Here is a 26,993-nt window from a genome sequence, read left to right as displayed (position 1 = left end):
AGGTATTTGTTTTGGAAGAATTAAGAAAAGATACCTCCTTACACCTGAGGCACTGGGCGTGGCGCACAGAACACTATTTCTTTCATCTTTCGAGGAATCATAACTTCAAACCGTAACTTGGACTTGCACCAAAACCATTATATTTACATACACAGTGAGTGCAGGTTTGCCTTGTCATGCTCTGAGAGGTTTTGAAAACGTGTGTTGTTACAAAAACAGTATAAACCATATCCAGGATTTTCCAACAGCAATCACGAACAAATGAGCAATTTTTTCCGCTTCATTTGTTATTGGCTGTGAGCAGGGTATGGTTTATTGGCCGTTCCTTTTTGCCTGAGGACTTTAAGCATTCATCACTCACGTGACTAGATCATACGACCAGGTAAGGAACACAGATTCCATTTTCTCAAAGGCATTAGTGAACATTTTAGCTTATTTTCCTTAAAATTAGAAACTTTCCTGGCACTTGTTTCTCTTTCTTTCTTGATTCGTACCTATACGTATTCCGATTTATTGAATTCTATTTCACACTCTCACAGTAAAATTTAATTGTGTGACCTCTGAGTTGCTGATCCAGTACTGTAACTACTTGGCAAACTCTGGTACTCCAAGAACCATTAGTTTGAACTTTGGAGAAGAACATAAGCAGTGTTTGACTTGCAAACATCTGATTTAATCACACATGTATACTGCAAATTTTGACAAATACAAATGTTGTTTCCAAGTCTCCTCCTTGGTTTCAGTTGGCCTATGTACAAAGGTTGAAGATAATAATTAAAAAGATAAAATAGTTGGGTGGCACGATGGCTCAGTGGTTAGCGCTGCTACCTCACAGTGCCAGGGACACAAGGTTGATTCCACCCTCAGGCGACTGTGTTTTCACACTCTCCCAGTGTCTGCGTGGGTTTCCTCCAGGTTCTCTGCTTTCCTCCCACGGTCCAAAGATGTGCAGGCTAGTTGTACAGGCCATGCTAAGTTGCCCATAGTGTCCAGGGGTTTGCAGGCTGGGTGGATTAGCCATGGGAAATGCAGGGTTGTGGGTCTGGATGGGATGCTCTTTGGAGGGTCGGTCTGGACTTGATGAGCTGGATGGCCTGATTCCACACTGTAAGGATTCTATGATTTTTAAACACGGCAGAGGTACAAAAAAGGTATAGGTGGAATAATATGGAAGCATGGAGCAAAACAGACCAGCCAAGCAGTAAGAAACACTGACAAAGAGAGGAAGAAAGAACACAAAACAGCAACCAACTGAGTGATTAAATTTAAAATGTGTTGGCTGTTGAAGCTTAAAATACCAGAAACAAGAAATGGGTCATAAGGACATAAAAAGTGGGAACAGGCCAGTTGGCCCCTCAAGTAATTGTCCAACAAAATCATTACTGATCTGTCCTCGGCTTCAATTCCTCATCCATGCTGGCTCATCACAGCTGTCAACTCGTTGATCTTTTAAACAAAAAAATTAGTTTATCTTCTCTTTAAATAGTTTGGGTGGTCTAACCTCCACAACACTCTGAGAATTCCAGATATTCACCACCCGCCCAGAGAAGAAATTTCTTTGTATTTCAGTTTTAAATGAGTGTCCCTTATCCTGCAATGATGTCGCATAGTTTCAGATTTTCCTACTAGTAGAAACATCTTCGTCATAGAGTCAGAGATGTACGGCATGGAAACAGACCGTTCAGTCCAACTTGTCCTTGCTGACCAGATATCCTAAATTAACCTAGTCCCATTTTCCACCATTTGGCCCATATCACTCTAAACCCTTCCTTTTCACATACCCATCAAGATGCGTTTAAAATGCTGTAATTGTACCAGCCTTCCTCTGGCAAACTGTTCCATACGCACACCACCCTCTGCATGAAAACAATGCCCATTAACTCCCTTTTAAATCTTTCCCTGCTCTCCTTAAACCTATGCCCTCTAGTTTTGGACTCCCTTACCCTGGGAAAATGACCTGGAGCTTTCACCTTATCCATGCCCGTCATGATTTTATATGTCTTCTCAACTCGTACTCTTCAAGCCCTTGCAAAATCTTGTGTGTCTCAATACAGACACTCCACGTTCTTCTAAACTCCTTGAAATCAGGAGCTACAAACAAAAATTATAGGTTAATATTCCATGTGCTGAGGAATAAATAAATTGCTTTGAGCTAGCTTCCATTTCAGATTGTTTTGATTTCTCAGTTAAATGGAGATTTACAACCTGCGGCACTATCCTGAGATCTCCATCTGAATTACCGTTCCCTTTCATGGCTGTCTGTGGCCTATCCATTATAAAGTGGAATTACGGAAGTAGATGCGACTAATCATCCAGTTGAATTTCTACAAACTAACTGTCTCATTTTCGATAAAATTTATATCATCTCTGCACAAGGGCAGCATGAACCAGTCTCCATGACTTAGATCCTGCATCGAGGAGACTGTTTTGTTTGCTGAAGCTGAAAATGTGTGCCTATCCATGGTTTAAAGTTATATCATTAACTTTTAGGCACAGCTATTTCAAGCCATTGCCACAACTCTTTGTAGTGTCAAGACCATCACCTCTCTGTATCTCACAGTTTAAAGCTGCAAACATTGCCAGCTCATAGATACAGCTTACTAGGAGTCAAGATAAGAAAATGTCACAATAGCAGTTGAGTGAGAACTGAGAAGGAAATATGAATTCAGATACGAAAAGGAACACAGTCTGCTGTAACTCCACTCTGAGAAATGTAGTAGTCACGAAATGCCAAAGCTAACTAACCCAATCTCTCATGTCTTCTACCAAGAGAAAAAAACATTTCTCATGATTATAGTGTTGCTGCCAGTGTGTATTTTAATCAGTCTGTTCAGAGATGTTATGACACATCCCTGGAGCAGGTGGGGCATGCCGAACCTGGGCTTCATAGCTCGGAGGTAGGAACACTACCACTAATGTACGACGTTGCTGCGAACTATTCTGCATCTGTTTCATACTCCCACAAATTCCACCAAATTAATTTCTCATCTCTCACTGTTGCATGGTTTAAAATAAAGTCTGTTTCCAGGAGTATGCTCCATACATAAAGTCTCCCCCTTTAAAATGAGAATTTTCCATTAATTCATAAGCGCTAATGTTATGAATTTGGCTCCGTGGTCTTGAATAGCTTGTAGATGAAGAGACTGGCCAGGAATCCCGTTGTTTTCACCTTGAAGGTGACAGTGTAATGAGAGCCACATGCTTGGTTGCTAATGTAAGCTCTGGTGACAGATAATACCAGATTTTGTTTTGAGATAACTGAGTATTCTAGAACCGGGTTCGCATGTGATGATGAGTGATAACCTGCTCATTAGTCAAACGTTTACATGCAACCATGCACGAATTGGAGCGTGCCATCCTTGGACATGATTTCCTCTGTGAGCATCTGAACACTACCTGGTTCAAACAAGGGTTAAATATGTAAACTGTGTGTGAAGCTGTCAATGGCTGTCATTTCTCCCAGAGTGTCCAGGAAAAGGCTGGAGGACATGTTTGGCAGAAGCTTCTTAGCCTGAAAACAGCAGCTGGTTACCATGGCAAGCAAGTGAGGGATAAGGCACTCAAAGGGTTGGGAGGCAGGTGGGTTGAGGTGGGGAGCAGGGATGAGGCTGAGATGGTACACCTTTTACAAGTCAATCCATGGTTGCTCCTTTACCTAATCCTGCCTGGTGTGTTTTCCCTTGTGGTCTGACACCAGGAGGTCATCTCCAGGCAAGCAAACTAGTCTCAATCTCTTCTGTGAACGTGGAAGCTCAACCAGAGAATCCCAGTCAGCCTCATTCGACTCGCCGCTAAGTGAGTGCCAAGTAGTTTGATCAGCAATGTGCGAGCAGTTATCCCTGTCACCTCCACATTCTGTTTTGGAATAATGAAGTAGAGCAAGATGGAACTAAGGAATGCATACCAGCCAGCTTCATTGACCTGCTTGGAACTTAAATGGCAGCCAGAAAATCCCCTCATTCATGCTACCTCCTCAAATTTGCTCCAATTGTTTCTAAAGCAAAGGCCTGATTTTAACCTGGTAGGAATGGGGGAGGGTTGGGTGTGGTGGATAGTTTTAGATTGTAATTGAAAACGTAAACGTGCATTTGTTATTGAGATGGCGGTAGAGTCGGATTCTTGTTCCTGGGCACGTCAGCTCTGACCCCTTGGCTTTTCTTTTTTTTTCTCTTTGTTCTTCCTTACTTTACTTCCTTCCTTACTTTCCTTTGACTTCCTCTTGTCCTGAGCTCGGACCTCAATCCCAGCATGGACCTCATGGCGGCGGTGAATGAGCAGCGTTGAGTTGACTGAACGCCCTACTTACGTTTCCAGGACGAGCATGGGACCTGGCATCGGAATCAGTGGCTGCAACATCGCGGAGGTGACGTCGGTGAGGTAGACCCGGGGTTGAAAGATGGTGCCTGAGGATTGTTGACTTCATCATTGGTTGGGTCCAGCATTGACGATGGTGAAGCAATGGTGGAAGAGACATCATAGCGTCATCGATGAGGTAGGTCCGGTGGCCAGAAATATGACTCTCACGTTGGTGGGTCTGGCACAGGTGGGGGTGAAGGAAAAGCGGTCCAGCAGCAAAAGCCGGGGCCTGAACTTTGGCGACTTTGCCATTGGGTCCGCTGTAGACGGTGGTGAGGCACTGTGGGAGGGATGGCTACATAGCTCCCTCCTCTTTATCATGTAATTCTGCAAACACCCCACACAGTCACACTGCGACACCCATCTTCTTATTCCAAACATTATTTCCTTTTCCTTTGCTTACATAATTCCTCCTACAGCCCCTAACACAATTGTGCCTGACTATGTTGGATGTCCTCGTTGAGGATGAGCTGACTCAGGAGTGTTTAAGCTGAATCTTTTTATTTGCTTTTCTTACTCTTAAACAATTCAAAACGGCACCTGACCATGTCGACAATTGAAAGCTTTTTGCTGTACTTTACTGTTGTTCTCAGTGTAAAATACATGTGACTATAAAATCATTCATTCACTCCCCATTCTCTCTCATCTGCCACCCATTTAATAATGCAACTTTCATGGTCAGACAACATGCCCAATGCAGTCAGGCACAACTGTGCCAGGGGGTGTAGGAGGAGTTATGTTGATGTGTGTTAGAAAGTGAGCAAAGGGAAGGGAAATAATGTTTGGAATAAGAAGATGGGTGTTGCAGTGTGATTGTGTGCGATGTATACGGGACAACATGATACAGAGGAGGGAGCTATTGAGAGTGGTGGAGAAAGAGGTGAAAGGTGCTTCTAAGACAAGTAACGAGTTTTATGCTGCATTGAACATCTTCCTATACCCAATCCTGGTACACAGTTTGTTGTACTGGTCTTGTCAGCCATCTCTGTCCAAAACCTGCAAACACCTAACCCTGGGGATACTTTGATAACTTCTGAGACACAGAATCTCCACTTTTTCTGATTTCCTCCACTAATATCATCTGGAAGACATTAGAGAGTTTGGGTCTTTTATTGTGTCTCCCACCGCTCCCTTAAATTGCAATGGTTTCCAGCATTGACACACCAAATTCAAAGCAGGAAACTGAACATCACTTGAATTCTCTCCTATTTTGCTTTGACCTTAGGCTGCATGCCAGAAATTTAATGTGGGCTAGTTGCCACTTCATTAAATGAGTGGACATTAAAGCTGTTTGGGTCTGACTCTCACAACATCATGAGGCCTTCCTGCTTATCCACCAATAGCCTCATCCACCTGATTAGCTACATGACCCAGAGACAGGAATAGGTCCTTCAACTCCTCGAGCCAGCTCTGTCATTCAATAGGTAAATGGATCATCCACATGTATCCGTAAGTCCACTTTCCGTCTTATTCTGATAATCTTTCAACTCTTTGGTTACTTATGTCTTAAGTATATTCAAGGACTCTGCATCCCCTAGCTTTTCAGAAAGAAAATTCCAGGACTCACAATACTCCAAAAGGGAAAATAAATTGCCTAATTGGTTTTAAATGGGCAAGCCTTGATTTTTAAGCAATAACTCCTAATTCTAGATTCTTCCATAAGAGGAAATATACTTTTGATATCTGCCTTATCAAGATCCTTTATATTTCACTCAAATCACCTCTTACTCTTTAAAACTCCAATGGGTACAAGCCAAGCCTCTGCAACCTTTCCTCATAAGACAACCTCCCCCTTCCGGGTATTAGTCTAGCAAACCTTTGTTGAACTGCATCAGACACATTTTCATCTTGCCTTAAAGAAGATAACCAATACTACGCACAGTTCTGCAAATGTGGTCTTACCAATGCCATGTATAGCTGTGGTCCTCCCTCCTTTCCACTTCCTGATTTATACCTGTTTCTGGGAAATTACTTGTATCCTCTATCATGAAGATTCCTGTAAAATTCCTGCTGAAATCATCTGCCATTCCCTTATTTTTCATGAATCATTTTACCGCTTGACTTCTTTGCTTACTCACTCTTTCTTTAAAAACTTATAAAACTCTTGTTATCTGTTTATATATGACTGGCTTGTTTGATCTTGTACTGTAATTTTCCCTTCCTATTAATTTTTGGTCATTCTTTGTTGTTATTTATATTCTGTCCAATCTTGAGATCATCAACCATCTTTATATAATTATGTACTATTTGTTTTAATGTTGATACAATCTTTAACATTTCTGGTTAATCACGGATGTTGATATTTTGTACTTATTGGAATGCATCTCTTCTTGTACCTTCTGAAATATTCCCTTAAATATCCATCGCTGCATCTCTGTTGACCTATACTTTAACTTAATTTGCTAATTCACTTTGCCCAGCTCTACCCTCAAGCCTTAATAATTGCCAACAAATAAATTTGTGAAAGATTATCTTTGTCCCTCTCCTCTGTAAATGTAAAATTCAATCATATTTAGGTTGCTGCCTCCTAAGGGCACCTTCTCAATGAGATCATCAATTAATCCGATTGAATGGTACAATAAATCAGATTAAACAACTTGCAACTTTAAAAAGTAAACTAATTAAAGTCTCGCTGAACTTTAATCTTAATAAACAAATCTGCAGAAATGTTCACCTCCATTACAAAATTCATAAAACCATTCATCTGTAAATGCTTCCCACGGAATACGATAATCTCAGGAATCATCGGTTCAGCCTATGTTATTTTCACATTGCACAGTGAAGTAATACTATATGCCACCGCCACCTCCTACTAATAAGTCCCCCACAATGTGTTATCCATTCTTCATTAGCTGAGTTAAAATGCTGTGGTGAATCTACAGCTCCAGTGGAAAAAAATAGCACTCATCATTCATGAACGAGGCACTTCAGTGGTAAAACCACTGATTACTTCAGATTTCATCTGAGCCTGGCTTTTATGAAAACAATTACCTTGACCATTGACGACCTGTTAACATGTTGATACTAAATGCCTGTAAACTAGTATACTTGTCAGATCAACTTGAAGAAAGCTGGCTGGATATTTAATATTTTTGAGATGTTATAGATTCCAAATGCTTCTGTAATTAATAATAAAAGCAGTATACATTCTAGTAACTTATTGTTTGATACATTCCATTGAGAAAATTGTACAAGTTCATTCATTTACTGCATATTTTCTCTCTCGGTAGTGTAAATCACCCTTATATTTTTTAATTATAGATGTGAATTGTAAGGATAAATATGGTTTTGATTTTCATCTGATATCTTTTGCAATCTCTAGCCATGATACCATTGACTTGTATACTTGGCAACGCCTAAGCATTCCCAGAGTACATTTTTTAATACTATTTCACAAAAAGAAGCTGGGATAGCTGATAAGCATTCCCAGAGTATGTTTTTAAATACTATTTCACAAAAAGAAGCTGGGATAACTAATCTGTCATTCACTGGAAAGCAATGTGGGTGGCACGGCGGCACAGTGGTTAGCACTGCTGCCTCACAGCGCCAGAGACCCGGGATCAATTCCCGCCTCAGGCATACTCTCTGTGTGGAGTTTGCACATTCTCCCTGTGTCCGTGTGGGTTTCCTCCGGGTGCTCCGGTTTCCTCCCACAATCCAAAAATGTGCAGGTTAGGTGAATTGGCCATGCTAAATTGCCTGTAGTGTTAGGTGAAAGGGTCTAGGTGGGTTGCGCTTCGGCGGGTCGGTGTGGACTTGTTGGGCCGAAGGGCCTGTTTCCGCACTGTAAGTAATCTAATGATTGGGAAACATTGTAGGCACTGTTGGAAATTGGAGTCTTCCTAAAGTCTGTGTTCATTTAGAGTTCTGTATTTGGTAATTCTGCTGTGGCAGATTCAAAACTTGTGGTGCTGGAAAAGCACGGCAGGTCAGGCCGTATCCAAGGAGCAGGAGAATCAACGTTTCAGGCAAAACCCTTCATCAAGAACATGGTGAGGAGGAAGGGGGCTGAGAGATAAATAGGAGGGTGGGGGTGGGGCTGGGGGAAGGTAGTTGGAAAGGCTATAGGTAGGTGCAGGTGGGGGGGCTGATTGTGATAGGTCAGAGGGGAGGATGGAGTGGATAGTTGGGAAGGAAGATGGACAGATAGGACAGGTGAAGAGGGCAATGTGCATTGGAGGATTGGATCTGGGATGAGGTGGGGTGAGGGGATATGAGGAAACCGGTGAAATCGATGTTGATGCCATGTGGTTGGAGGGTCCTAAGTCGGAAGATGAAGAGTTCTTCCTCCAGGCTTCAGGTGGCTTGGATTTGGTGATGGAGGAGGCCCAGGACATGCATGCCCTTGGCGGAGTGGGAGGGGGTGTCGAAGTGGCCGGCCACAGGGCGGTGGGATTGTTTGGTGGATGTGCTCAGAAATGTTCCCTGAAATGTTCTGTGAGTTGGCGTCTTGTCTCCCCAGTGTTGAGGAAACCACATTGAGAGCAATGGACACAGTAGATGAGGTGTTCGGATGTGCAGGAAAATCTCTGCTGGATGTGGAAGGATCCTTTGGGGCCTTGGACGGAGGGGCAGAGGGAGGTGTGATGTGGGTTTTACACCACTTGCAGTGGCGAGGTAAGGTGGCTGGGTTTGGAGGGTGGGTTAGTGGGGGGACATGGACATAATGAGGGAGTCACAGGGGAAATGGTCTCTGCGGAATGTTGGTAGGGGTTAGAAGGGAAATATATCTCTGGTGGTGGGTTCTGATTGTAGGTGGTGGAAATGGCAGAGAATAATGTGCTGTATCTGGAGATTAGAGGGGTGGAAGGTGAGGACCGGGGGGGGGTTCTATCCTTGTTGGAGGGGTGGGGTTCAAGGGCAGAGGTGCAGGAAATGGAGGAGATGTGCTGGAGGGCATTGTTGACCACGTGGGAGGGGAAATAGTAGTCCTTTAAATAGGCGACCATCTGGGAGTGGAATTGCTCCTCTTGGGAGCAGATACGGTGGAGGAGGAGGAATTGGGAGTAAGGGATCAGGTTCTACAGGAGGGGGTGGGAGGAGGCATAGTCCAGGTAGCCGTGGGAGTTGGTGGGTTTGAAGTAGTTCTGATATGGCATAAAACCTCATTTATCTGTGTTAAAGTAGTAACAAACAAACTAAATATTGGGTGCCGCGTTACCCTCTTGAGTGCAATGATTTGAAAATAAGAAGGAATGAAAACCAATATTCAGATGGAGGTGCGTAAGGGGACAACAGTCATCCTGGTATCATGAGTAGCTGCCCTTGGTTATTGGCCAAGAAGGTTTAGACAGATGATTGACATGGCATAGATGGCCAGTTCAAAAATATGGTATAGCAACAGGAGTAGGTGGGGACAGAGATGGGGGCGATTCACCATCTTCTTGGGAGAAGACTAGGAGTTTGGATACATCAGCTTGAGGAACAGAAAAGACACCACTTCAAAACCACTATGTCATCTTCTTCATTCTACGGGCTAGTTCTGGGATGGGCAATGTGTTCTCATCGGTCATGGGCATATAATTTTGTTTGCCTAATTAACTAATGTATCATATCGAAACTATCATAAAATAGCTCCAATGCATCAACTGCTTATATTAGTGACTTTGTGATCATGAACCCCCAAAATCAAAGTGTTCGTTCTCAGGCAACTTGCTGGACTCTTGGTCTGTCTCTTCTTCAACACAATCTTAATGAATAATGGTCACTCTTTTGATCTTGTGTTTCAGTCTTTTTGGTTATGAGCTACTGAATCTTCTTGACCTCACAAAACATTTACTTTATACTATTGTAGCTAATCTCATGTTATTTTTTGGTTTTGGATTCTGCCATGAGTCTGCAAAGTCCAGTAAGATATTCTACTTGTTGCCTTCTTGACTGGTTGATCAGCAACTGTTTGGACAGTCTTTTGGAACTATTAGGACTTCTTCTGCCTTCGTAAGGAGGTTGAGGTTCATGCAAGCATGCTAGATCAAAAGTAAGTAGTATTGACTGTGAACTAAGTACACATTTTTTTTTTAACTGTCTCATGCTCCAAGTGTTTCAGTGCAATTTGTATTATTTCCAGTTTTGATTTCTGGAAGCTGTGGCTTCTGCTTCTGCCATAGTAACCAGTCTGATAGAATAATGAGCTTGGCTCTGGCATCAAGCTTAAATTCAATAGAATGTCCATTGTCAAAAACAAGTTAACAAGAAAGGTTTACTGCATGATAGGAAAAAGTACAACAATATTTGGTCAGGCATAATTACCAGGACCTTAGGGAACTGGTTCAGATATATCTCATCCCTCTGGAAGCTGGATTAGAAATCTTTGTCTCCATCCACAGACTGTGTATGACATCAGTAGAATGAGTGGAGCCAAACAACATGATCATTAACTCCTTCAGAACCATTATCTTATGCAACATCATATTTTGCATCATTGCGCCAGTTCTTTTGCAATTTCCTTTTAATTATAATATTATTCCATCTTGCATGTCTCTCCATTCCCTTACCCATTCCCTGACTGGGATAGTAAACTAGAAAGTGCTGGCAAAAGTGCTGGGCGGCACGGTGGCACAGTGGTTAGCACTGCTGCCTCACAGCGCCAGAGACCCGGGTTCAATTCCTGCCTCAGGCGACTGTCTGTGTGGAGTCTGAACATTCTCCCCGTGTCTGCGTGGGTTTCCTCCGGATGCTCCGGTTTCCTCCCACAGTCCAAAGATGTGCAGGTCAGGTGAATTGGCCATGCTAAATTGCCCGTAGTGTTAGGTAAGGGGTAAATGTAGGGGTATGAGTGGGTTGCGCTTCGGCGGGTCGGTGTGGACTTGTTGGGCCGAAGGGCCTGTTTCCACACTGTAAGTAATCTAATCTTATCTAATACCAGCAGTGCTCTGTTTCTTTCTCAATCCTGGAAGAAAATGACAGATTCAACAGTCTTTTATCATTTGTACCAGGTAACCCATCATCTTGCTGCACCATCTATCTTTGGGCTTTTGTCTAATTCTTGGGAGAACCAATAGTGAGGAGAAAGACTACAGATGCTGAAAATCAGAATCGAGAATGTGATTTGGAAAAGCACAGCCAGTCAGGCAGCATCCGAGGAGCAGGAGAATCAACGTCTCAGGCATAAGTCCTTCATCACGAATGAGGCTTGTGGGCTGGGGGGCTGAGACATAAATAGGAGGGAGGTGGGGCTGGCAGTAAGATAGCTGGGAATGTGATATGTAGGTGAAGATTGGAGGGGGGGGGGGGGCAAGGTGCTAGGTCAGAGAGGAGGGTGGGGCAGATAGATGGGATAGATAATGGACAGGTCAAGAGAGCGGTGCCAAGTTGGAGGCTTGGGACTGCGATAAGTTGGGAGAGGGGAAATGAGCAAAGGTGCTGGGTCTCCCACTCCACTGAGGATATGCAGGCCCTGGGCATCCTCCATTGCCAAACCCTAACCACCCGGTGCCTGGAGGAAGAACGCCTCATCTTCCACCTTGGGAACTTGCAACCACACAGGATCAATGTGGATTTCACCAGTTTCCTCATTTCCCCTTCCCCCACCTTCTTCCAGTCCCAAGCCTCCAATTCGGTAACGCGTTCTTAACTTGTCCATCACCTTTTCCAACTATCTGCTCCACCCTCCTCTCCGACCTATCACCTTCACCCCCACCTCCATCTACCTATCACATTCCCAGCTACCTTCCCCCCAGCCCCACCCCCCTCCCATTTATCTCCCAGCCCCCTGGCCCACAAGCCTCATTCCTGATGAAGGGCGTATGCCTGAAACGTCGATTCTCCTGCTCCTCAGATGCTGCCTGACCAGCTGTGCTTTTCTAGCACCACACTCTTGACTCTGAGCCAACAGTGAACAAGGAATGCTGGTGTGCCACTTCTCATTCCCATTTCCCTTTCATTTATGATGGCTTGTGGTTAGCTCAGACAAAGGTAGGAACCATTTAAACAATTGAGGAAAGAGACCCACATGTTAAATTAATCCCGGAAGGGGATGTGACAATCAACTTTAAGCTGGAAATGCTATATGGATATGGAATAGAAGCTGTGCTACATATGTGAGCGGCATAGAGGCTTAGTGATTAGCACTGTAGCCTCACAGCACCAGGGACCTGGGTTCGATTCCAATCACAGGCAACTCTCTGTGTGGAGTTTGTACCTTCTCTCCGTGTCTGCATGGGTTTCCTCTCACAGTCCAAAGATGTGTGGGTGGAGTGGCCATGCTAAATTGCCCTTAGCGTTAGATACATTAGTCAGAGGAGATGGGTCTGGTGAGTTGCTCTTCGGAGGGTCGGTGTGGACTTATTGGGCCAAAGAGCCTGTTTCCACACTGTAGGGAATCTAATCTAATCTAATATGCTGAACAATTGGGTGTTCTTGTGGCACAATCCATAGTGTTCCTGTTTTATGCCCTGTAGATGTATTAAGGTAATAAATTTGAGTTAATGTTTTGTTCAATGTTTTAAAACATTTGCTGTCTTGGTCCCAATTGTTTGCCTATAGTTTAGTTTCTCTATCTTATACCTAGGCAGAACTAATCCCACACAAAAGCAGTGAACACATACTTAGATTTAGAATTAGGTTTACTGTCACGTGAACTCAAGTACAGGAGTACTGTGCAAAGTTTACAATGTCATCCCACACAATCTTAGGTACAAATCTTAGATACAGACTAGACAAATACAGAAAATAAAAGTTACATTGCTATAGTTATTTATAGCATAAGTTTTAAAAATGAATAAATATGGCATACACTAAACAATGAATATTTGAATAAAATAAGATCAAGAATTGTGGATGCTAAAAACAAAAAACAAAGATTGCTGTTTCTGAACAGAAATTGAGAAACTCAGCAGGTCTGGCGACATCTCTGGAGAGAAAGCAGAGTCAAAGTTTTGCATCCAGTGACCCTTCTTCAGAACATATCGAATATCTGACCATTGTAGCCTTTGCCTCTGAGCTGCATTCCAGGAACTGTTGGCCAAAGAAGGCACACTCTTAACTATAAACAAACAGGCTGATTATCAATCTACAAATTCTTCTGACAGACTCCAATGTCAGGTATTAAGGTGGGAAGGATTCCTGGTCCGCCATGCGTTGGAAAGGAATCAGAGTCTGTACCATCACTATCTATAGCTTCAGACTATACTATGCATACAAAGTACATGTTGCCACAGCAACTCAGACACCTTGAGCAATATCTAACATGCCACCACTGAATAAATATCAAAACAAATACATTTTACATTACATAAATATGTAATGTTAAAACATCAGAAGTGCACTTTATGCACACAACTCTCTTTATATTTATAATATCTATTTTTATAAATGTATATTCACACATGTGCTTTAATACTGTATCAATCCTTCACCATTTTTAAGATCGAAACACCTTATTATTTTTATTTCTTACTATTGCTTTACTCAGGTCGCAGAAAAGGATGAATGAAGAAAAGGCTATATGCTAATGCACACAGATGGCATTGTGATTTACTTTGACACGCAGAAATTATCCAAGGTGATGAAGGATGTACCAAAACCTTGAGAAGTAGCATGTTCTCAATCAGTGAAATATCATTTTATAATCTATAACTCATATCACTGCAATATTTCTGTGAATGCCTGTGAAGTTATTAATTGCACCATGTAATAAAATCAGCATTACTCTTTGAATAGAATTAGCTTATTGTCACATGTATTCAAATGAGTATAATGAAATGTGTAGAAGTCGCCGCTTATGGCTAGCACAATGTAGGGGGTGTAATGTTTACTGACTTGTTTATGCATTGCCATCCTTTCCAAGACAACCATAAAGATATAATGGAAAAGGGTAAGCTAGCAGTATGAGATGATGAGTTGACTTCAATGTAAGAAGGAGGAAGAGAGTACAGAGTAGTGCGTTGCAGCTTAGTAGTTGTAATTCGATAACTGAGCAATGGCAACCTTCACCTGCTACCTCCCACTGATGGCATTATCACTTTTGCAGCAGTGCACTCATCCTATCACTCTTTATAATGTAGTGTCTTGGAGCGTGAACCTGGTACATCATCCCTAAAAATTAAAAAAAATCATTAATCGCATAACTCGATGTATAGCTAATTTTATTACCATGTTCAGAAATAATATAAAACCACAAGACTATCCCATTAGAGACTTAATGAAATATTGTACACAGATGGTATTAAAAATTAACCCAGCAAGTTTAGACATTGCATTAGCTCATTGTTTAATTGTTGCGAGGAACTGCATTTTTATACTGCTTCCATTGAGATCTGCTTACAGTGCAGTCTGATCTCATGACTTAAGTTGTGAGTCATAAACATTGTTAAACCTTCATTTTAGACACACTGGGAAACTGTTCAAGTGTACCCTTACATCAGCAAGTTAATCAAAAGCACTTACAGAGATGGGTAATATATCAGCTGAAGAAGCTTTTAAATGGCATACCTATTAATATCTACATTGATGAAGTCCACATGTAATACCTCTACCTGAAGTGGAGTTTACATATAACTCTCTAAGTGTGGATTTGAATTGTTAACTGTTGTGCCAATACAAAATTTGATAATCTTTTACACTGTCTGGTAGGAAAAATCCTAAAACTGTGGGAATGTAAACATTTAATGTTATTTATAGATCATATTTTATTTTAATAAAGATTGCCATTGTTACGGATATCACAACATGTTTCTGTGCTACTTGTTTTACATTTAGCACTTTGTCTTATTTTGAATCTGCTTTTCTTTCTTCTTTACCCCAGAAGGTCATTTCGTTCTTTCCAGGGATTCTCATGAGCTGAAATATTCGGCTGGCTTGGCAGCATCTATGGAGAGAAATGATTTGGAGGTGCCGGAATTGGACTGGAGTGGACAAAGTTAAAAATCACACAACACAGGTCATGTTTCAACAGGTTTATTTGGAAGCACTAGCTTTTGGAACACTACTCCTTCATCAGGTGGTTGTGAGGAGCAGCGCTCCAAAAGCTCGTGCTTCCAAATAAACCTGTTGGACTATAATCTGGTGTTGTGTGATTTTTAACAATGGAGAGAAAAACAAAGTTAATTGACCCAGATCACTCGGAACTTTGCCCACACATTAAAATGATAAGGTAATCTGGTTGTCTTGACACCATCCTGGACAAAGTAATTTGCTTGGTCAACACTCCATTCTCCACCTTTAACATTCACTTCTTTCCACCACCAAAAGACAGTGGGAGCAATGTACACCATATACACAATGCATTGCAGTAACTCTCCAAGCCTCCATAAACAGCACATTATAAAACTGCATCCTCTAGAAGGAAACAGATGCAAGGAAATTCCAACAAATTCAAACTGCCCTGCAAGTCACACACCATCCTGACTTGGAACTTTCACTATTTCTTTGTTGTCGCTTGATTTGATTTGTTTTGATTTATTACTGTCATAAGTACAATGAAAAGCTTTGTTTTGCAGATCAGGCAGATCATAGCAAACAAGGGCATACAGATTACAGGGTGTTTAGACAGAGCAATGCATACAAAGTTACAAATGCACAGGAGGCACAGGAGGTGCACAAAAGCAAGGTCAACATTACTTTTGAAATGGTGGTGTTATCACTGGTGTCTTGGTCATTATTTATCCCTCAAACAACTTTACAGAAACTGACTGTTTACCATAACATTATTGTGCATTAATTAACTGCCAGATTTCTAAGCATTGGGTGTGAAGGGCTTTCAGATATCCTAAGGTCGAGAAAAGTGTCATAAAAATGCAAGTCTTTCTTTTCCTCTTTTGATATGGTACACTTCCATGGGTGCCAAACACTCACCAGAACTTCACCTGGGTATCCATTCTTCTTGTGATACAGTGATTGTTTATAGACTGTCATTCATTATGCCATCAAAGCACAGTCTAATCCAATCTTCACTCAACATCTGTATGAGTGCCTGGGTGTTAAACAGAACTAGAAGTGGCTCAGTGATTGGCCCTGTTGTCTCACAGCATCAGTGACCCAGGATCGATTCCACCCTCTGATGATTGTTTTTATGGAGTTTGCACATTCTCCCTGTGTCTGCGTGGGTTCCCTTTAGGTGTTCCTGTTTCCTCCAACACTCCAAAGATGTGCAGGTTGGGTGGAATTCCTGAGGGTCATTGGGCCCAAAACATCAACTCTGCTGAGCTTTTCCAGCAACATTTGCTTTTGTTTCATGGATTGCTCATGCTAAATTGTCCCGTAGTGTCCAGGGATGTGCAGGCTAGGTACATTAGCCATGGGAAATGGAGAGTTGCCAGAGATGGGGGAGGTCTGGGTGTGATGCTCTGAGGGCAGGTGTGAACTTTGTGGGCTGAAGGGTCTCCTTCCACACTGCACAGATTCTATGATTCTTGAATCTAGGGCATGTCCTGATGCCAGATATGGCACCCCTTTGAGTTGAACTGATCAAATGAACTAATTTAACACACTCCAAGGATGAAGCTACATCATACTTTTGAGTAATTGGATCCTTTTAGTGCATGAAGCTCAGGAAATTTCCAATTTGTAAAGACATTTTCTTCAAGATTACAGCTCATGCATCACTGAAGTAAAATTTAATTCAACAGAACAATGAAGTTTCTCAAACACAGCTGCATATTTTACCTTAACTGGGTTGGATACTCAGTGATATAGTTTGAAATAAAGATAAATCTGATTACCCTGCTTTCCCTTCATCACTCTCCCAATTAGTACTATTGGTGTCCTTTTTTTTCTACTTTGTACCATACTGATGTACTATGTCCCATCTTTATTTCTTATGTATGTTGTTATTTTAAAATCTTTTCCTGCCTGGTTTGTGTGCATCTGAGGTAACAAGCATTCATGTTAGTGATGGAAGCCAGAGAAAGAGAATGGACTTTGGCTGAAAACAGATTCGGGAATCTGTGGGTCGACACTCTCTTTGTGTGCAAATCCCTCCTGGTATTGCTGATCCGTCCATTATTTCAACATTAACTCTCAGCACTGATCTGTACAGCTTTTCATCATAGAATCCCTACAGTGTGGAAGTAGGCCATTCAGCCATTCACTGATCTCATGAGTGGGATGAAGAATATTCTGCAATCATTTATTAATTACTGTGCATGCTCCTATTTCAAAATGACTTGTATTTTATGATGTTTTTGTTCAAACTTACAGAAATGACTACATTCTATGGTGGACCACTCATACAAGTGTATTAAACCCCTTGTTCGAAAGAAATCATAGAATCCCTACAGTGCAGAAACAGGCCATTTGGCCCATTGAGTCTGCACTAATCCTCTGAAGAGCATCCTATACAGACCCGTGCCCTTACCCTAACCTCATAACACTACATTTCCCATAGCCACTTCCTCTCTTCAGAGAAGCTGTGTGGTCCTAATGGGAAGAATTGGGAGTGGTTTCAAAATACAAATAGTGATTCCCAAAGCAACCTAGTTTGAACCCAGTAGGTCAGTGTTCAATTCAAATCATTGTGGAATTCCCTCCTTAAGGGCATTGTGGGTCAACCTACAGCACATGGACCGGAGTGGTTCAAGAAGGCAGCTCACCACCACCTTCTCAAGGGGAACTAGGGTCGGGCAATAAATGCTGGCCAATTAGTAATGCCCACAAATGAATTTTAAAGAATTGATTATTCATATCTATATCTGTACTCAGTGATTTCCTAGTTGAAAACATTCACGGACAGTCAAGTTATGGTTTTCACAACAAAGCTACCAAGTGAGAGCAGTCCTGGGTGCAGTTTAGTTCAACAGAAACTGCTGTGAGGCAAATGATTTGCAGAACTTAAGTTGTAGATATCCTTGAATATATCACTTGAATGATACAAGGCTGTGGCAGAACTTGAGGGATTTCCTTAATTCATGCTGAGAAATTGAAAATTATTGATATTTGTGTTGTCTCTCAACCTTATTCTAAAATATTTCAGTATTAGTATTCAGTTACCATGATAAGTCAGAAGTAACGTCCATAACTGAACACATTTTAGTTTGTTGTAGGAGCTACTGAATGCACAGGCTAGTGTCAGGATGGGGGTGGGTGAAGGGTTGGGGAACCTAATGCCTCTTCACATGGACCAATCTGGTGATCTCATTTGCACCCAAACCCACTGAACCCGGGCAGGTAGAACAAACTCCAATTGACCTCGCCTTGTGAATGTGGACAGTTTTAGAGGTCATCAGTCAGTACAAATCATAACATGAGTGTTGGGATTATGCTTCCAAGTAATTTCATGGCAGATGACCAAACCACTCAAAAACATTGGTCCTATGTATTTGAAGAATAGCTTCATTGTCAAATACTGATCAGAAATGAGTCTTGTGCTTCTCTATAAACTGCAGATATTTCAAAAACAGTGCTTTCCAAATTACCACAGCAGTGTTGTTGTGATGGTATTCATCATTCAAATGCAGAATCCGTAAATGCTAACACTGCAATAAGAGCATCTATAGCTACTTTACTTTGTATGCAAGCTTCATTAATGGCTACAGCTGAGAAGCTAGTCCACCGTTCACTGGAGGATTAAAGCATAACCTAATAATTAGCCAGCTACGCTGCCATAAATGGATTGAGATTATATGTACTGATTGAGTATATGCTGATAATAGTGACAGTCCTGATAAATTGCTGTAATACTGCACTTTTCTGTTTCAATACACCCCTGTGCTTGCTGTACATTTGTCAATGAAGCAACTCTTAATCATGTACAAAAGCATTAACAGCCTTCAAAGATGAAATATTAAAATTTGCAGCACAATTCCTATGGAATTCTCAGGATGGGGATTCCTTCTGTATTTATACAAATCACAATGCGTACACTCCCTTTTTTGAGCTTAGGGAAATCATTGCAATGCAGTTATCTACTCAGTTCCTGCTGTTTAGTGGTGTATCAGCATCCCACAAGTGATTCCAGCTCTTTCCATCTCTAGAATAATTTTTCGGCTTCATTCATTCAATTCTTAGAGAAACGCCATGGTAAAACTTCAAAGCAGGAAAACAAAAGATTCTGTTTTAACTATTATCATTGAGTGCTACAATATATAGATTTTTATGAATAATCAATTGACCAATAACATTCTTACCTTCAACAGCCTTAAAGTGCTTTGGGCATAATTTATTACCACTTGTTTCAACACTTGTGTCACGACTCAACACAAGCTCCTGAATGTTAGAATCTTATTTACTTGCACAGGCCAACCTGTAAAGCTGGAGTACAGCTTGTCACAAAGCTGGTCCCTTTTTTCGAAAAGCAGTTCTTTTTCTCAAGGATACTGCATCCTTGATTTTTTTCAGAGGTGTCGTAAACAGGCCGGGCTCCGATTAGACTAGTTTGGTACAGAGATGAAAAAGATTTTGAGAGGCCTTTTGTTGATGAGACTTCAGGCCAAAGTGGTCATATTTTAGAAGTGACCTGGATGATGTAAGGGGAGTGGTCAGCTCTTATTCCTGATGAAGGGCTTTTGCCTGAAATGTCGATTTTGCTGCTCGTCGGATGCTGCCTGAATTGCTGTGCTCTTCCAGCACCACTGATCCAGAATCTGGTTTCCAGCATCTGCAGTCACTGTTTTTACCCCTCTAGTTGAGCAATTCAGCCCAGAATTATTTAGGAGTTCAGCAGTGGACTGTGTGAACAGGTTCTCTCGCTTTCTGCCCTTCTAACTTCAACCTGTAAGCATCTGTTCCATTGTTTTTACTGTGTTTTCAGAGGGTTTGCTTCGAGGGACTGTTGTGTATTTTCGGAACAGCATAGCTAAGTCTAGTTTGGATAGACTGGAGTTCTGTAGGGGTTCTTTATTCTGTTCTTTGTGTTTCATTGTGTAATTTTATGAATAAATTTTCATCTGTTTTAAAACCTGGTAGTCAACCTTGCTAACTTACTCCAGATAATTGTCACTGTACACTTACCGAAACAAATTGTAAGGTTATAGTCTGGGCTGCCAGCTTAAGAAAGTTTAGAGTGGTCTGGCCTCGTCAATAACAAGTTTCAAATAAAGATCCCCAAACTATTGACAGCTGAAAGCAATGCGCAATTGAAAAACAGGCCTGAAAGTCCGTCATCAAAGGGCATTGGTTTAAGGTGAATAATTACACTGAATTCTGTGTGGTTGTTTTGGAGTACAAGATTTTTAGTGCTTAAAATTATGTTCACAGGTCAGTTTGTTTTCCTCTTAAAAATGAAACGCAAATGGTCTGATGTATGATGTTAGGGAAAGGTAGTTACAATGGGAGTGTAGTGGAATAGAAATTTTGTCACAAAAGAGGCTAATACTGTACCCAAATTTTCATCCGTTGTGTTAAAGTGAGAAAAGTGGCTGCAATGAGATTGCGGAACTTTCAAAGGAAGAAATAATTTCTGACTGTAAAAACTGACTTTTTAGGAACTTGAGAAGTAGAATGTTCAGTAAGTATTGAGAAGATAAATGTGATATGAAGGGACTGAATCCCAAGTTTTGATAATTTAAAGCTAGGTTGAAATGGAGCTGTGTGTGGGATGCGAAGTGACTACAAAACGGATATTCAGATGACTTCAAGGAGCTTCTGCCTACTCTGTTGAGGAAATCTCAGATGTACACCTGAGGCCATATTAGGCTCTGGTCCAACCAATTTTGGAATATTGTGAGTAGTTCTGGGCCCTGTATCTAAGGAAGGATGGGCTGGCAGTGGAGGGGGTCCAAAAGGGGTTTTACAAGAATGACCTCAGGGATGAAGGGCTTATTCGATGAATTTGACGTTGATCATGGGATGAGATGGGAGAAGGGAGAGGGGAGGGAATGTTGACTTCACCAGCTTCCTTATCTCCCCTCGCCTGACCTCATCCCAGATCCAACCCTCCAACTCGGCTTCACCCTCTTGAACTATTCTAACTGCCCATCTTTCTTCCCTCCTATCTGCTCCAACCTCCCTGCCGACCTATCACCATCACCCCCACATTCATCCACCCATCGCCTTTCCAACTGCCTTCCCTCCCAGCCCCATACCTATCCTCCTATTTATCTCTCAGCCTCCTTCCCCACGCACTGACCCCCAACATTCCTGATGAAGGGCTTATGCCTGAAACGTTGACTCTCCTACTCCTCAGATGCTGCCTGACCTGCTGTGCCTTTTCAGCTCAACACTTTTTGACACTGACTCTCCAGCATCTGCATTCTTCACTTTCTCGAATAATGACTTTTTGCTCCAAGCTCCACAGCCCCCATTGTATAAGTGATCTTCACCACTGACCACTACGTTGTTTGTGGCTACCTGTAATACACCATATGATAGGTATTCTATCCCATCCCCTAGGGATTGTTGGTGCCTACCCCAGTGTGATAGTAGAAAACCAGTTGATTGTCTGACAAGATACTCATGTAGCAACAAGCAGTCCATGTTCCAATGCAGCGAAACCTGAACAATATTAAGGATAGGCCTGACATGGCATTCACAACATTCAAGTGGCAGGTGACGTCCATCTCTAACAAGAGAGAATCCAACTATTGCTTCTTGTCAATCAATGGTATTACCATCACTGAACCTGTACTACCAACATTCTGGGGGTTACCACTGACCAGAATCTGAACTGGACTAGTCATATAAGTACTGTGGCTCCAAAAGCAGCTCAGAGGCTAGGAATCCTGCAGTGATTAACTTACATCCTCAAAGCCTGACATCATCTAAAAGGCACAAGTCAAATGTATGATGGATAAGTGCAGCTACACACTCAAGGAGACTGACACCATCCAGGACAAAGCAGCCTGTTTGATTGTCATCACATCCACAAGCATCCTTGTTCCACACTGATGCTCAGCAGCAGCTGTCTGCAACATGTAAAAGATGCACTGAAGAAATTCATGAAAGATCCTCAGACAGCATCACCTGCAAATTCCTTCCAAGCCACTCTCCATTCAGACTTGGAAATATTTCTCTGTTCCTTTAGTGCCGCTGGGTCAAAAATCCTTGAACTCCATGCCAAGTAGCATTGTGGGTGTAACATCTCAAAATGGTCAGCAGCAATTCAAGAAGGCAGCTCATGACCGTATTCTCAAGTACACCTAGGGGGATGGATAATACAAGCTGGCCCAATGACATCCACATACCATGAGTAAATCAAATAATTGCACGTTAGTAAGTAAGATACAGGCAACTCTGGGTTTTGCTTCGGAGCCCATTCGCAAGTAGGAACACAATGCAGGACAATGTAAACGGGCTGTTTATAAGAGCAGGAAATATTAGCATGTCATATTGATAGAATTACAGCCGTGTATGGGATCATATTTGTAAGTACAAGTGTTTGTAAATTGGGGACCCTTGTATATGATATGATGTGGAGGTGCCGGTGTTGGACTGGGGTGTACAAAGTTAAAAGTCCCACAACACCAGGTTATAGTCCAACAGGTTTAATTGGACGCATTAGCATTCGAAGCACTGCTTCTTCTTCAGGTGACACAATCATCTGATGAAGAAGCAGTGCTCTGAAATCTAGTGCTTCCAAATAAACCTGTTGGACTATCACCTGGTGCTCTGTGATATGACAGACATTGTTATACTTTGAGGAGGACCTGGATGGCTGGTCTTCTCCTATGAGATCTCAAGCTGTTCTCCCATCAAGTCGAATATGCCATTATAGTAGGTGGTGCTTAAAATAATATTAATATGAATACTTCTCAGTTTTAATCCTTTCAGATTCTCATAGCCATGTACAACAGATTCAGGCTCCAGTTCCATATGATGTGACTTCGCTGTGCTTGGTTCTTTTTGCATATGCTCAGTACATACAAACATATTAGGAGCAGAAGTTACTCACTTGATCCCTCAGCCGATCTCTTTTGTGTTGCTTATCTACATTCTTATTTATCCTTGATAAGTCTTGCTTCCCCTGCCGAACAAGAATCAACCCATCTCTGCCTTAAAATATTTAATTGCCCCACCTCCACTGCCTTCTGAGGCAGAGTCCCAATGACATACAACCCTTTGAGAGAAGAGAATTCTTCTCCTCTGTCATTAAAGGGTAATCCCTAAATTCTAGACACAACCTCAAGATGAAACATCCTTTTCACCTTCACCTTGTAAAGGCCATTCAAGGATACCATCTCTCACTGGTCTAAACTTGACATAAGGTCAGTCTGTTCAATCTTTCCTCATAAGGCAACCCACTGATTACAGGCACCACTCTAGTAAACCTCTTTCAAACCATTTAAATCCTTCCTTAAAGGAAGGTGACTAAAACTGCATGCAGCATTCGCAATTTGGTCTCACCAGTGGCCAGGATAACTGAAGTATAACATCCCTTTTTTGTTCATTTCCTCTCATAATAAAGGATAGCATCCTGTTTCTTAATTACTTTCTGTGCCCATATACTAACTCTTTGTGACTCATTCACTAAAAATACCTGGATCCCTCTATAACCTGAAAATCAATAATCAGTCATTCTCCATTGAAGCAATTCTTCTTTGCCTATGGAGTAAAGGTGTAATTTCCTTTAGCTGTGTTACCTGCCTCCCCTTTCTTTTCCTGTGTCATCTCTTCAGCTTTGCAAGACGTGTGCCTGGAGGCTTGACAACAGATTACAAGGAAGGAAGTAACAGTATTGGCTGCATAAATATAAGGATTTGTTGGAACATCTCAATTAATTACGGCTAAGAAATGTAATTAGGGTTATAAGAAACACCTACATTCTAGTACCCTGAGCTTCCTTGCTTGTATCTCATTACGCTTTCTGAGTATCCCTGGATCCTTCACCTGGCATTATCTGGTCAGGAGCCTCCTCCAGACCTAGAGTCATAGAGTCATAGAGATGTACAGCATGGAAACGGACCCTTCGGTCCAACCCGTCCATGCCGACCAGATATCCCAATCCAATCTAGTCCCACCTGCCAGCACCCAGTCCATATCCCTCCAAACCCTTCCTATTCATATACCCATCCAAATGCCTCTTAAATGTTGCAATTGTATTAGCTTCCACCACTTCCTCTGACAGCTCATTCCATACCCGTACCACCCTCTGTGTGAAAAGGTTGCCCCTTAGGTCTCTTTTATACCTTTCCCCTCTCACTCTAAACCTATGCCCTCTAGTTCTGGACTCCCCGACCCCAAGCGAGAGTATGTGTGTGAGTGAGAGAGAGCAAGAAAAGCCAGAGAGTGAGAACATGTACAAGAGAGAGGATGAGCTTGAGAGACAAACAGATAGCTGGCAAGTGGAAGCTCAGGGTGATTTTTTTTATGGACAGAGCATAGGTGTTTGGCAAAGCGGTCAACCAGCAGCTTACCATCAACAATCTTTCTTTGCATCTGTTCTGTTTTCTTTTTCTCTGGGCATTGTGTGTCCATGTACTCTACTCTTTACCCGTCCTATCTTCAACATAAATACAACCATTTCCCAATTATTTTTAGTTCTGATGAAGGCTCACTAGACTCGAAATTTTAACTGTTTTTCTGTCTGCAGGTGCAGCCAGACCAGCTCAGTTTCTCCAGCATTTCCTGTTTTTGTTTCACACCAGCAACAGTGCCTACCTGCTGCCTTAGATAAACACACACAGAGGAACGTTTCTTTACCACTCCCTTTAACTGTGAGCCTCGAAAGCCGAGGGATCCCCAAGTGCCTTCAATAAATCCAAACTCCCACATCAAATTCCAGTTAATTACTTACTTACAAACATTCATGGCTGCCTCACTGTGCTGACTTGCTGACTCCCACCATATCAACCACCCAATCCTCCAGACTCTGTTCCAAGTGGCTGTGTAGATTTCTGGCACCTTTCCCACAGACACTAAGTGAGGTTGCAGTTCGGGAGGGAAATCCAGCAGACTCCAAATCCCTGTGCCCTAGCATGCAATTCATATGCAGTAGACAAGAACAGAAAGATCATCCCAGTATCTCCTATCAGGAATGGCTAGCATTTGCAATTCATTTAATGAATCTTGATGCCTTGTATACATTAATTATATGCTTTATTTTAGAGAAGAGAGAAATTATTGGGTGAAGGGATTTCACTGGCAATTGCAGATTTTCAGTGTTTTTGTGGCTATAGAAAGGCTTTGATGCATTCATGTGCACCTCCATGTTATGGCTAACGTCTGTTTGTCTCCTTAGACTGCCTAATACGGTCTGACCTTTCTCTGCCAATGTTTCTGCCTAGTTCAAGCGTGTCCTCTAACAGATGTCATAACGTATTTGTGTAATGTTGTCTTTACCTTGAAATGCATCAGAAACACTGGACTATAAGGAATTGGCATTGATCAAACTTGATGTATACCAGGTAATGTTATTCATATAAAACAAATTCAGTTTCAATCTTCGTAACTTTCATCATGACACTGCCTGGAAACAAAGGATACCAAGAATTTTTTCAACTTTAAACCATGATTAAAGATTATGGGAAAAATAATGGCATGTTAATTATACCATTATTGAAAAATTGTAACATTGTCATCATCCCATAGAGCTGCTTTCTTACCACTAAGAGGCAACTTAACCTAAGGATCATCCTACCTCAGGTGAGGGGATAGGTTGAGAATGAGAGTCCTTTACAGTAATCACACCCATTGTGGGAATTAAACACATATTGTTGGTATCATAATGCATTAATGAACTAGCCATCCAGCGGGCGGCACGGTGGCATAGTGGTTAGCACTGCTGCCTCACAGCGCTGGAGACCCGGGTTCAATTTCCGCCTCAGGCGACTGACTGTGTGGAGTTTGCACATTCTCCCCGTGTCTGCATGGGTTTCCTTCGGGTGCTCCGGTTTCCTCCCACAGTCCAAAGATGTGCAGGTTAGGTGAATTGGCCATGCTAAATTGCCAGTAGTGTTAGGTAAGGGGTAAATGTAGGGGTATGGGTGGGTTGCGCTTCGGCGGGTCGGTGTGGACTTATTGGGCCAAAGGGCCTGTTTCCACACTGTAATGTAATCTACGATTGAATAAAAAGTTAAGTAGTTAAGCAGAACACATTAACGATGGCAGGCTTGGTGAATTGTCACTATTACAAAATGTGGGAGCTACTGGATGTCAGTTTGGTCCAGAGCAAACACATCTGTAGCAAATATTTGAAGTTCAACAAATCTTAGCTTGTGAGCTGAGATCTGAGAAACAGTCAGTAAGTGGGAGGGAGTCACACCTCTTTTGATTGGGTCATTTAATTTGGTCAGGGTACACAAGCAGGAGACCGTGACTGCAAGTGAGGCAGGTAAGGGGACCCAGAGGGCCAAACCACAGTCGACTCAGCTTTTGTAATTATCCAGTCAATGTGAGGTGCTTGTCTGGGTGAGTTAAATGACCATGGAACCTAGATGATCTGTCCCGACAACACACTCACTCAGAGGCAGCTGTTGGCTGCCAACACCTGAAATGCTATGACAACATCAGCAAGCTAAAGCACTGCCAGAGGCGTAGGAGACTGTGACTTTACCTGTATATCCTGTTAAAGAAGTGGTATCCCATGCCAGCTTAATACCCCGTCCCCTCCCAGCTTCTCATTCTCTATTGAGCATCTGCAGCCCTCCCAGTATCAGGCTGTTACTTCTGATGTTGCTCATCTTAACAGAGGATCATCCTAAGGCAAAAATGTTGTCCGTTATATCTGAGTCTCAAAACATCTAAATTGTACAAACTAACAGTGATTCACAATTACTATGAAGAATCCATAAGGGATGGGGCATGCGTAGCATTACAATGTTCTCCAA

General features: G+C 42.1%; 1 long non-coding RNA gene across 1 annotated transcript; it reads left to right on the top strand.

Moving 5' to 3' along the window:
- The first annotated feature begins 266 nt into the window (after window positions 1-266).
- Window positions 267-15,017, top strand: LOC148150526 (uncharacterized). The gene is made up of 3 exons (XR_015751778.1): window positions 267-382; window positions 4,315-4,492; window positions 13,769-15,017. It is a non-coding gene; the product is annotated as an uncharacterized LOC148150526 (long non-coding RNA).
- The last annotated feature ends 11,976 nt before the right edge of the window (window positions 15,018-26,993 follow it).

The sequence above is a fragment of the Chiloscyllium plagiosum genome, unplaced genomic scaffold (assembly GCF_037043375.1).
Source record: "Chiloscyllium plagiosum isolate Xiang-an unplaced genomic scaffold, Cpla_swu_hap1 HiC_scaffold_3, whole genome shotgun sequence".
In the NCBI taxonomy this organism is placed as follows: Eukaryota; Metazoa; Chordata; class Chondrichthyes; order Orectolobiformes; family Hemiscylliidae; genus Chiloscyllium; species Chiloscyllium plagiosum.
This window is presented reverse-complemented; position numbering and strand designations above follow the sequence as displayed.